General features: G+C 41.6%; 10 non-coding genes across 10 annotated transcripts; all 10 read right to left on the reverse strand.

Annotated features, from left to right (window-relative positions):
- Positions 1–317: 317 nt before the first annotated feature.
- trnar-acg (transfer RNA arginine (anticodon ACG)) lies at positions 318–390 on the reverse strand. Its single transcript has one exon. It is a non-coding gene; the product is annotated as a tRNA-Arg (tRNA).
- Positions 391–1,357: 967 nt separating this feature from the next.
- On the reverse strand, positions 1,358–1,429 carry trnac-gca (transfer RNA cysteine (anticodon GCA)). Its single transcript has one exon. It is a non-coding gene; the product is annotated as a tRNA-Cys (tRNA).
- Positions 1,430–1,751: 322 nt separating this feature from the next.
- Positions 1,752–1,824, reverse strand: trnar-acg (transfer RNA arginine (anticodon ACG)). Its single transcript has one exon. It is a non-coding gene; the product is annotated as a tRNA-Arg (tRNA).
- A 99-nt stretch (positions 1,825–1,923) lies between these two features.
- trnah-gug (transfer RNA histidin (anticodon GUG)) lies at positions 1,924–1,995 on the reverse strand. Its single transcript has one exon. It is a non-coding gene; the product is annotated as a tRNA-His (tRNA).
- Positions 1,996–2,490: 495 nt separating this feature from the next.
- trnar-acg (transfer RNA arginine (anticodon ACG)) lies at positions 2,491–2,564 on the reverse strand. The gene has a single exon. It is a non-coding gene; the product is annotated as a tRNA-Arg (tRNA).
- A 100-nt stretch (positions 2,565–2,664) lies between these two features.
- trnah-gug (transfer RNA histidin (anticodon GUG)) lies at positions 2,665–2,736 on the reverse strand. Its single transcript has one exon. It is a non-coding gene; the product is annotated as a tRNA-His (tRNA).
- Positions 2,737–2,793: 57 nt separating this feature from the next.
- trnac-gca (transfer RNA cysteine (anticodon GCA)) lies at positions 2,794–2,865 on the reverse strand. Its single transcript has one exon. It is a non-coding gene; the product is annotated as a tRNA-Cys (tRNA).
- An 8,127-nt stretch (positions 2,866–10,992) lies between these two features.
- Positions 10,993–11,064, reverse strand: trnah-gug (transfer RNA histidin (anticodon GUG)). The gene has a single exon. It is a non-coding gene; the product is annotated as a tRNA-His (tRNA).
- Positions 11,065–11,545: 481 nt separating this feature from the next.
- trnar-acg (transfer RNA arginine (anticodon ACG)) lies at positions 11,546–11,619 on the reverse strand. Its single transcript has one exon. It is a non-coding gene; the product is annotated as a tRNA-Arg (tRNA).
- Positions 11,620–12,286: 667 nt separating this feature from the next.
- Positions 12,287–12,360, reverse strand: trnar-acg (transfer RNA arginine (anticodon ACG)). Its single transcript has one exon. It is a non-coding gene; the product is annotated as a tRNA-Arg (tRNA).

The raw sequence follows: 12,360 nt of genomic DNA on the forward strand, positions 1-12,360 counted from the left end.
CTATGACTTAAAGAGTTTAGACACATACTCATAGGCTGGACATTACTGTAAAGCTCAAATGACCAGAAGTCAAAAGCCCACGTAGGCTAAAAACGAAATATTTCACATTCGCTTGGTTTCATGTTGAAGGGCCATAATAGTGTTGTTCCTCGTTTCAAATGTTCACTGACTTTGATGGACTGTTTGTTGAGAAGTACTGTTGGAAATGTTGAAAGCCCATTGACCCATGTCGATCCCTCATTCCAGGTGTACTTTGACGGACAGCTTTTTGTGAAGTACATTAGGAAATGAGGAACAATTGATTTCCTAAAGCGAGACGAGCTAGCCAGGAGTCGAACCTGGAATCTTCTGATCCGTAGTCAGACGCGTTATCCATTGCGCCACTAACCCTTTGTTTTTTGCTTTCGTAGCAGCTTTTAAACTGTAGAAAATGAACTAAAAATGCAGTAGGTAGGTTGAGGCAAAAACATAAAATCAGACTGCAACTACTGCCGTGACCCGGATTCGAACCAGGGTTGCTGCGGCCACAACGTAGAGTACTAACCACTATACGATAATGGCCGCTGTAGTTCTCACAGTATTGCAAACATACCATTCTGAAGGAAAGTACACTTACAAAGGGGGCACCCAGATTTGAACTGGCATTTTAAAGGCAAGAACACTTACAACGGGGTTACCCAGATTTGAACTGGGGACGTCTTGATCTGCAGTCTAATGCTCTACCACTGAGGTATAGCCGGTATGACTTAAAGAGTTCAGACACATACTTATAGGCTGGACATTACTGTAAAGCTCAAATGACCAGAAGTCAAAAGCCACGTAGGCCAAAAACGAAATATTTCACATTCGCTTGGTTTCATGTTGAAGGGCCATAATAGTGTTGTTCCTCGTTTCAAATGTTCATTGACTTTGATGGACTGTTTGTTGAGAAGTACTGCTGGAAATGTTGAAAGCCCATTGACCCATGTCGATCCCTCATTCCAGGTGTACTTTGACGGACAGCTTTTTGAGAAGTACATTAGGAAATGAGGAACAATTGATTTACTAAAGTGAGACGAGCTAGCCAGGAGTCGAAACCTGGAATCTTCTGATGCGTAGTCAGACGCGTTATCCATTGCGCCACTAACCCTTTGTTTTTTGCTTTCGTAGCAGCTTTTAAACTGTAGAAAATGAACTAAAAATGCAGTAGGTAGGTTGAGGCAAAAACATAAAATCAGACTGCAACTGCTGCCGTGACCCGGATTCGAACCACGGTTGCTGCGGCCACAACGCAGAGTACTAACCACTATACGATCACGGCCACCGTAGTTCTCACAGTATTGCAAACATGCAATTCTGAAGGAAAGTACACTTACAAAGGGGGCACCCAGATTAGAACTGGGGACCTCTTGATCTGCAGTCAAATGCTCTACCACTGAGCTATACCCCCTATGAGTGACAGAGTTCATACACATACTCATAGGCTGGGAATTACTGTAAAGCTCAAATAACCAGAAGTCAAAAGCCCACGTAGGCTAAAAACGAAATATTTCACATTCGCTTGGTTTTATGTTGAAGGGCCATAATAGTGTTGTTCCTCGTTTCAAATGTTCATTGACTTTGATGGACTGTTTGTTGAGAAGTACTGTTGGAAATGTTGAAAGCCCATTGACCCATCATCATGTCAATCCCTCATTCCAGGTGTACTTTGACGGACAGCTTTTTGTGAAGTACATTAGGAAATGAGGAACAATTGATTTCCTAAAGCAAGACGAGCTAGCCAGGAGTCGAACCTGGAATCTTCTGATCCGTAGTCAGACGCGTTATCCATTGCGCCACTAACCCTTTGTCTTTTGCTTTCGTAGCAGCTTTTAAACTGTAGAAAATGAACTAAAAATGCAGTAGGTAGGTTGAAGCAAAAACATGAAAGCAGACTGTAACTGCTGCCGTGACCCGGATTCGAACCGGGGTTGCTGCGGCCACAACGCAGAGTACTAACCACTATACGATCACGGCCGCTGTAGTTCTCACAGTATTGCAAACATACCATTATGAAGGAAAGTACACTTACAAAGGGGGCACACAGATTTGAACTGGCATTTTAAAGGCAAGAATACTTACAACGGGGTTACCCAGATTTGAACTGGGGACGTCTTGATCTGCAGTCTAATGCTCTACCACTGAGGTATAGCCCGTATGACTTAAAGAGTTTAGACACATACTCATAGGCTGGACATTACTGTAAAGCTCAAATGACCAGAAGTCAAAAGCCCACGTAGGCTAAAAACGAAATATTTCACATTCGCTTGGTTTCATGTTGAAGGGCCATAATAGTGTTGTTCCTCGTTTCAAATGTTCACTGACTTTGATGGACTGTTTGTTGAGAAGTACTGTTGGAAATGTTGAAAGCCCATTGACCCATGTCGATCCCTCATTCCAGGTGTACTTTGACGGACAGCTTTTTGAGAAGTACATTAGGAAATGAGGAACAATTGATTTACTAAAGTGAGACGAGCTAGCCAGGAGTCGAAACCTGGAATCTTCTGATCCGTAGTCAGACGCGTTACCCATTGCGCCACTAACCCTTTGTTTTTTTGCTTTCGTAGCAGCTTTTAAACTGTAGAAAATGAACTAAAAATGCAGTAGGTAGGTTGAGACAAAAACATAAAATCAGACTGCAACTGCTGCCGTGACCCGGATTCGAACCGGGATTGCTGCGGCCACAACGCAGAGTACTAACCACTATACGATCACGGCCACCGTAGTTCTCACAGTATTGCAAACATACCATTCTGAAGGAAAGTACACTTACAAAGGGGGCACCCATATTTGAACTGGGGACCTCTTGATCTGCAGTCAAATGCTCTACCACTGAGCTATACCCCCTATGAGTGACAGAGTTCAGATTGAAGGATAAAGATAAGGCAAAAAGTAACTGTGAATATAAGATATAGTAAATCCTGTTATAGGAAACGCTAAAAACATTGAGCTGTCTGAGTGGAAAAATAACGTGTTAAAGTGTACTGCTGGCCGGCTACATCCTGTTATCTTCAAGGACAGAACACCATGGTACGGTATGTGGGGCCCTGAGCCACACCAGGCGCAACTGTCTTGTGAGAAAACCAGTTAAAACAGGTAATTAGGAAAAGGGAGTATGGCCCTGGCCTGACCTTAGCTAAAACTGGGTGTTGCTGGGCAGAAAAGGCAGATTGCAGCACAGAGAGCACCAAAGGTGGGGGCTTCACAGCAAATACTATAAAGAACAAGATATATTCAGAATTCGAGACTCACTTCAACTGGGATCTCACACTGACGAGCTTGTCACGGTGGGAACTCAAGAAGGGGTCCAAGGCGCTGGCGTTTTGTGGTATAGTATGGATTGATATATCTTTGTTGAACTGTGTAATAAAGTGCTTATTTGAAGAAACAATCCATTGGAGTGCAAAGTCTAGTTTTGTACAGCTAACAGAGAATAGTGTCTAGGACACAATTCCTTTTCCCTCAGAACTAAGAAAGGTCATCGGCAGATCCGGACGGCGACCCCGCTCTGGCCATATCCAAACGATCTGCGAGGAGGACGGACCTGGTCCGGTAGACTCCAACAGCTTGGTGACCCCGTGACGTGATGGTCTAGAGCGGGAAGTCCGGACACCGATGACTTTCTGAGAGGATACCAAAAAACATTGAGTTTACGGCTTTTACAAGAAACCATCTCACACAATCAAAAACCCGGGTCATTTAGAATCAAGGTAAGCATCTGCCTGTTACAACAAATAGATGTGTTTGAAATACCACTACATTTTAGGATTGTGTGAAAATGGCAGAAATAATTGTCTCAGCTAAAAAGTAAAGATAAAACGTAAATAAAATTGTGTGCACTAAATAGATCAACAAGGGTATAAACAAATCTGTGATGAGAAGCGGGTGGAACCCGTAATTTATGAGGATCCGCCGCGGTCCAACGAGAAGGTGTCAAACTAGTCAAACTAGTAGCCATAGTACAGTGTAAAACTAGGGGAGACTCTAGTATCTAAAGAAAGGTGTCAAACTAGTAAAACTAGTAGCCAATAGTACAGTGTAAAACTAGGGGAGACTCTAGTATCTAAGGAAAGGTGTAAAACTGGTCGCCGTATCAGTAGCTAATATATCTGTGTACAATGTTTGCTGTTTGTTGATTGTTCTGTCTGTTGGTTGTCATTGTTGATTTGTAAAGACCTTGTTTTATGTTGGTAAATGTTTTGGTATACCAATAGTTTGTTGTTAGTTGTTGAAAGAAGCCCCCCTTCTCTTGAAAAGGCTGAGAGCTCCAGCCGGAGCCGGGGTGTCAGTATTTGTCTGTGAAAGAATCTCCCCCCACTTTCGGATTCTGTAGAAGAGTACTCTTTGTTTCAATCAGAAAAAGAGCAAGCTATTCATCACAATTGTATTTTTAGGTTATGAATAAAACAAAAAGTAGTAGCCTAAGTGATAAACAGGAGGGTTTTTGAACGCTTGTCAGTCAGAAGGAATATATTAATGTTTATATAACAGGGGAAGCTCATTTGTGGTCAGCTGCCCTCTGTTCTTCAATATTCTGTGTTGCTCCACGGACATTCAAATAAATAAGAATAAGGACATTAAGAGTAACGACAAGATTTGTCCAGTGTATTAATAAATACAAGTGAACACATATTAACCTAGTCAGATAAATAGATACGAAGTCATTCTTGTTTCAAGGAAGCCCCCCTCCTCATGGAATGCCTGTTCAAGCCGGGGTGTCTGTGAGAGTACCCACACCACCCTCCTTCTTTTTTCTCTCTCTCTTCTTAAAATGCATGAAGAAAGAGCATTGAATTTAAAACAAGTGTGTGAATAATCGAGTGGTCTGAAGTTGGAGTGAATAACATTGAGAATTAGTAGATCAATGTGGGAGCTGAAGTAGTAGATATTGAAATAAATAAGAAACTATAATTTGCTGTTTTTAGCATAGTTTTTGTAGGATACAGTTACGTCACTTTGTGATTTTATGAGGGGTTTTGAGAACTGATTGGTACCATTGCATTACATTGTGAATGTCATGGTATTTGTCATTAACTAAGGATTGTACTTAATTATATTTCAAGGAAAACAATTATATTACAGACAGTAACGTTAAGGGAAAGTAAAAAGTGGTTCACGTTAAAACAGAGCATTGGTGGCATTTTCAGTTCATTGCTTACTTCCACACGCCTTTCCCCCTCCTTGTCTCTTTCATGACTTTATTTAATCCATTAGAACGATTGTTATCGTAACTTTCCGTGTTTATAGAATTCAAACTCACTGTTCACATTACGGAGTATATTTCCGGAACGGCCTTTCAAAATAAAAGCCACAGGCCGCTGTTCACCAGAGATGCCTTCACAATAAAACAGTAATTAGATTAACAATATATTTAACTTATATTACGTCCTTAAACATTGATTTTAATTCATTACAGCTTTCAAATACGGTGCGGACTGAATACAGTTATTTGTATTCTGTTACAACATCACCATGCTTGTAACACAACTTAGATAAACAATTTGAAAATGAATAGAATTAACCAAGTAGATAAAAGATTAGTATAGTGGTTGGAGGGTGTCTTTGTTTTGCCTATTAACTTATAACTGAAGTAATAAAGAATAGGCAGACTACTATCATCATTAGTTTGTTTTAACACTCACATGTTTCAGCATTCCTGACCTCAGCCGTTTTATTTTGCAACCCGTTGGGAGAGAGATTTAAATTGAGTTTTTCTCAGTGGCTGGATGTGATTACAACAGCATTGGGTAGTTCTGCACCACCTTTTGGGTTCTCTGAATCAGTGTGTTGGTGAAGAGTTGCTCACTGCGAACAGAAGAAGTATGCAAAGAACGCATAGGAGATATTGACATTATGCTTGTGCCTCGTTGTCAAGGCAACAGTGGTGTGAAGAGGTACTGCGGTTTTGGGGGATTTCTGCAGTACAGCCGACAACGTGTGTCGGCCAAGTGATTCCTGCCCTCATCCCAAAGCCAGGGAGAGTTTCCTTGGAGCCCACTGACCAGGGCCGGTCCTAGCTTTTTGGGGACCCTGCCACTGACTACAGCTGCATCACTGACTGTGCTCATTATGACAAGATCTTGAGACATGCTTGTCTCAGATTGTTCTGGAGGAATGATGCAATGATTTTACAGCATAATTGTGCAAGAGTTTCCCAGGGGGTGGTGTAGAAACCTTAATGCTTAGTGTTTAGATAGGAGGCTGCTTGTTTAAATGATGGTCTGGAATGCTGAAAAGATTAAAGTTTAATATTCTTGGTTGACAAACAAGACATCTGATTATTAGGTCACACATAATAATTTAGACATATAAACTAACTATGAGTAAAGGGATTAATGGATTTCATATCCTAGGGAGGGTTAGTTAGGTTGCGAATACTTCGCAGGGTATTTGCTAATGTATTTTGAAGAACAAATAACAAGGACACAAGTCCAATTTTGTTTTGTTTTTAGATTAAATTGTCCGTTACCAAAACTGTTCACCTTGTGTCTAGATTTGGACTTTGAGGGTAAGGGAGTATTTAGGCTTATTTTTATACATCTGACATTTTAAAATATGTTGGCTGTTCACCAGATAGACATTGGTTAAGAACTTTTCTGAAGATTGAATATTTGTTCCATTTCTACATATTCCTATTTAAAAAGTAATTTTAGAGTAAAGAGGGCTGATGCTGAAATGGGAAATAATGTGGGGCCTTCAATCACCCAGTAAGGGTGCATATTATTGACGACCAATAGGGAGGAGCGGTCACTCGACCCACCCTGCAGTGGTTTTTAAATCTTACTTGCAGCTTCACAGGAAGCGCACGGCACCAGATTATGAGTTTAGAGGACTAGCGGCACCACCTCCTAATGGACATTCATTTAGTTAGTAATTAACCGACATTTAGAGATGTTAAAAAGTAAAAACATACCTACCATGAGGGATGATTCCTAAGTTCAGCTACAAACCATTGATGAAATTACTTCTGTTTTTAGGTCCTTGATAAGGGAAGGAGTGATTGTTACATGTTCAGGACACCCAGGGTTCCATGCACTGTTAAAGAGGGTAACATTGTTCTTTAAGTGCACCAGAATTGAAGATAAATTAATAGAATGAGTTATGGAATACATAGCAGAGCTTTACAGATCCTGATAATGTTTTGACACAAGATAATAGTGATGTACACAAGTTTCTGAATTACATCTATTAGACGTGTTGATATTTATTAGGTGTAAATGAACTGCAGTAGTAGTACAATAAGGAAGTGACATTTTTTGGCTAACACTTTTCAGGGAATTTGGGAAAACAGAGATATCTTGAACATTATAGTTGTAATTGTGAATTAATAAATGATGGCGCTCCATATATACAGATTTCTATAGACGGAGGACTGACCTTTGACCCTGACAGACAGGGTAACTTGGGAAGGCACTGTCAATGACTGACTCTGAGGTGTACCTGACCAAAACCTGACTTTACAACCTGACAGTGTGAGTGAGTGTATGTTTGCATCTGATCAGTGCAACTGCATGATTTAAAACGATGACTAATCAAGCATGTTTTGGACTAACACATTATTTCTGTGTGATAATAATGTGTGAAATGAGAGGTTTCCTAACATTGCACAAAAGGGGAAACCGTTTCTAACCTACTTGATATTTCACTCCCACAGGAGGTGGCGGTTTGCAGAATGTGAAACTCAAACTATGACATTTGAAGATTCTGTTTCTTTTAGGACTGAAAGATGGAGAGAAACACTTCATTTCACTGAAGTGTTTACTGTGGAAATAATGGATGTACATTTGGGAAAAATGTTTGGTATTGTCTTATAATCCATTATGACCTGAAGGTTTTCTTCCCATACAGGTTTTTGTTTACACATTAGATAATGTGTAAAAAAGGGGGAGTGTAAACTTTATAATGTACATTTTTCATTTAGGGACTGAAAGGGACCTGCTGCCCAACTCCATTGTTCAATCTGATCATTGATTGACAGTTTTAGAATTGACCTGCTCCATATTTGGGGATAACACACTGTTTGATGAATGTTGACATGTCTCTAATATTGATTGAGTTATAGCAGGTAACACAGATAAAGAATCAGTGGCCAAGGGGCTACCAGAGAGATGTAAGTCCAGAATGAAATACTGAAGAAGCTGACCTGTGAGTAATGTGTCAACTAATGTTTCAACAGGTATTAAAGTAACTAAGGTTTGAAATGTAGAAAGAACATATTTACAGTTAAAGTTAAAACATAGTAATGTAATGAGATAGAATGTAATTTGGACAACATCATGTAACTAGCCTGGTAAAGAAGTAAAAGCCATAGACTTTATTGTTGAGGTCATTATGGGGATATACATTTAATCTAAATACATAATAGAAAGACATTTGAGGACAGTATGTTGGAATTCTGTATTCATTTTTTCAGCGGGATAATATCTAAGCACTGACGGGTAGAAGCAGTATCACCAGGAAGCCGTTCACTTTGTTAGTATTGTGATTTTGGTTGTTTTTGAATCCATAAGATTAGTGTGTTTCTTTACCAGAAACATTAGCAGTTCAAATCATATTTAGATTTGTAATGGGATCTCAGGGATTTCATTTAAAAATAAATACAGATGCTTGTCAGAAATTCAGAGCTATTGAAATATGTTATTTAGTTTACCTAAAGATGTTGGGGTTCTTATTTAGTGGGCACAGTCCAAGTATTAAGATTCTGAAGCTGCACAATTAATTTAGAAAACCTGTGCACAGACGTCTGTTGTTTTAAGAAACCCCACCAACAGGCTCCAAGTTGCCACGCACTGGTGGGTCAAACAGCCGAGGGCCCCAGAGCCCGGAGCGTAGGCTTGAGGGATTTGTATCAGATTTCTCCACACAGGTTGCTGACGCCGAAAGGGGGACCCGAGACGCAGGAGGCTGACTGTCAACCCCAGGCTCTCCGGCCCCGACCGAGTGACCCAGAGGACATCCCATGCCGTCCGCCTACAAGGAAAGGGGGACACGTGGTACCACTGGAGCAGGTGTGTGGAAGCACCAGCACCTACCAGGACCCTCGCTGACACCATCCAGGACCTAGGCCAACTGAACATCAGGCAAACAACCGAAGCCCCCCAACCCCCAAGTGTGGACATCGACTCAACTTCCGAGGAGGAGGAGACAACAGGAGAACCAACGGCAGCCCAGGAGATAACAGCCGGCGAGGAGGCACAACAAGGGACCGCTCCCCCAAAGTAGGCGGTACACCACACGCATCACATACACACACCACAGAAGAGACACTCACCTACACTGATACACCAAATAACTTTTACAAGAAAAACGAAGATGAAGAAGAACTCAGGACCTAACCAACACCTCTATTGCTTGGCCTTAACACTTTGTTTTTTCATCATTGTTGGAATAATCATTATCATAGTGGGTGAAAGGGGGAGGCAAATCATTGACCGAAGTAATAATCCAAATTCCCCACAAAATGAAACTACACAAGATATCAATGGCCGTGTTTGCAGCAATTTTGACCTTGTGCGGGTGCTGCTGCATCCCATGTATCCGCTCAATGGTGGACAAAATAATTAGTACCGCCATAGCACCTTCTACTCCCCTGGGCCAACAACTCGCCTTGCTATCCTTAGAAAACAACCCAGACATTGAGGAAGGCGAAGAAGAAGCAGCAGCAATGGACACTTTCCCGACAGCACCACCAGTACCACCGTATGGCAGAATATGGGAAAGAAAACAGCTGACATAAATGTACATAAACAATAGCGTTGTCTTGTTGCCCCAATCATTAGAATGGGGCAAAAGGGGGATTGAAGGATAAAGATAAGGCAAAAAGTAACTGTGAATATAAGATATAAGATATAGTAAATCCTGTTATAGGAAACGCTAAAAACATTGAGCTGTCTGAGTGGAAAAATAACGTGTTAAAGTTTACTGCTGGCCGGCTACATCCTGTTATCTTCAAGGACAGAACACCATGGTACGGTATGTGGGGCCCTGAGCCACACCAGGCGCAACTGTCTTGTGAGAAAACCAGTTAAAACAGGTAATTAGGAAAAGGGAGTATGGCCCTGGCCTGACCTTCGCTAAAACTGGGTGTTGCTGGGCAGAAAAGGCAGATTGCAGCACAGAGAGCACCAAAGGTGGGGGCTTCACAGCAAATACTATAAAGAACAAGATATATTCAGAATTCGGGACTCACTTCAACTGGGATCTCACACTGACGAGCTTGTCACGGTGGGAACTCAAGAAGGGGTCCAAGGCGCTGGCGTTTTGTGGTATAGTATGGATTGATATATCTTTGTTGAACTGTGTAATAAAGTGCTTATTTGAAGAAACAATCCATTGGAGTGCAAAGTCTAGTTTTGTACAGCTAACAGAAAATAGTGTCTAGGACACAATTCCTTTTCCCTCAGAACTAAGAAAGGTCATCGGCAGATCCGGACGGCGACCCCGCTCTGGCCATATCCAAACGATCTGCGCGGAGGACGGACCTGGTCCGGTAGACTCCAACAATACTCATAGGCTGGGAATTACTGTAAAGCTCAAATGACCAGAAGTCAAAAGCCCACGTAGGCTAAAAACGAAATATTTCACATTCGCTTGGTTTTATGTTGAAGGGCCATAATAGTTTTGTTCCTCGTTTCAAATGTTCATTGACTTTGATGGACTGTTTGTTGAGAAGTACTGTTGGAAATGTTGAAAGCCCATTGACCCATCATCATGTCAATCCCTCATTCCAGGTGTACTTTGACGGACAGCTTTTTGTGAAGTACATTAGGAAATGAGGAACAATTGATTTCCTAAAGCGAGACGAGCTAGCCAGGAGTGGAAGCTTGAATCTACTGATCCGTAGTCAGACGCGTTATCCATTGCGCCACTAACCCTTTGTTTTTTTGCTTTCGTAGCAGCTTTTAAACTGTAGAAAATGAACTAAAAATGCAGTAGGTAGGTTGAAGCAAAAACATAAAATCAGACTGCAACTGCTGCCGTGACCCGGATTCGAACCGGGGTTGCTGCGGCCACAACGCAGAGTACTAACCACTATACGATCACGGCCGCTGTAGTTCTCACAGTATTGCAAACATACCATTCTGAAGGAAAGTACACTTACAAAGGGGGCACCCAGATTTGAACTGGCATTTTAAAGGCAAGAACACTTACAACGGGGTTACCCAGATTTTAACTGGGGACGTCTTGATCTGCAGTCTAATGCTCTACCACTGAGGTATAGCCCGTATGACTTAAAGAGTTCAGACACATACTTATAGGCTGGACATTACTGTAAAGCTCAAATGACCAGAAGTCAAAAGCCACGTAGGCTAAAAACGAAATATTTCACATTCGCTTGGTTTCATGTTGAAGGGCCATAATAGTGTTGTTCCTCGTTTCAAATGTTCACTGACTTTGATGGACTGTTTGTTGAGAAGTACTGCTGGAAATGTTGAAAGCCCATTGACCCATGTCGATCCCTCATTCCAGGTGTACTTTGATGGACAGCTTTTTGAGAAGTACATTAGGAAATGAGGAACAATTGAGACGAGCTAGCCAGGAGTCGAAACCTGGAATCTTCTGATCCGTAGTCAGACGCGTTATCCATTGCGCCACTAACCCTTTGTTTTTTTGCTTTCGTAGCAGCTTTTAAACTGTAGAAAATGAACTAAAAATGCAGTAGGTAGGTTGAAGCAAAAACATAAAATCAGACTGCAACTGCTGCCGTGACCCTGATTCGAACCGGGGTTGCTGCGGCCACAACGCAGAGTACTAACCACTATACGATCACGGCCGCTGTAGTTCTCACAGTATTGCAAACATACCATTCTGAAGGAAAGTACACTTACAAAGGGGGCACCCAGATTTGAACTGGCATTTTAAAGGCAAGAATACTTACAACGGGGTTACCCAGATTTGAACTGGGGACGTCTTGATCTGCAGTCTAATGCTCTACCACTGAGGTATAGCCCGTATGACTTAAAGAGTTCAGACACATACTCATAGGCTGGACATTACTGTAAAGCTCAAATGACCAGAAGTCAAAAGCCCACGTAGGCTAAAAACCAAATATTTCACATTCGCTTGGTTTCATGTTGAAGGGCCATAATAGTGTTGTTCCTCGTTTCAAATGTTCACTGACTTTGATGGACTGTTTGTTGAGAAGTACTGCTGGAAATTTTGAAAGCCCATTGACCCATGTCGATCCCTCATTCCAGGTGTACTTTGACGGACAACTTTTTGAGAAGTACATTAGGAAATGAGGAACAATTGATTTACTAAAGTGAGACGAGCTAGCCAGGAATCGAAACCTGGAATCTTCTGATCCGTAGTCAGACGCGTTATCCATTGTGCCACTAACCC

The sequence above is a fragment of the Pseudochaenichthys georgianus genome, unplaced genomic scaffold, assembly GCF_902827115.2.
Source record: "Pseudochaenichthys georgianus unplaced genomic scaffold, fPseGeo1.2 scaffold_799_arrow_ctg1, whole genome shotgun sequence".
NCBI classification, from domain to species: domain Eukaryota; kingdom Metazoa; phylum Chordata; class Actinopteri; order Perciformes; family Channichthyidae; genus Pseudochaenichthys; species Pseudochaenichthys georgianus.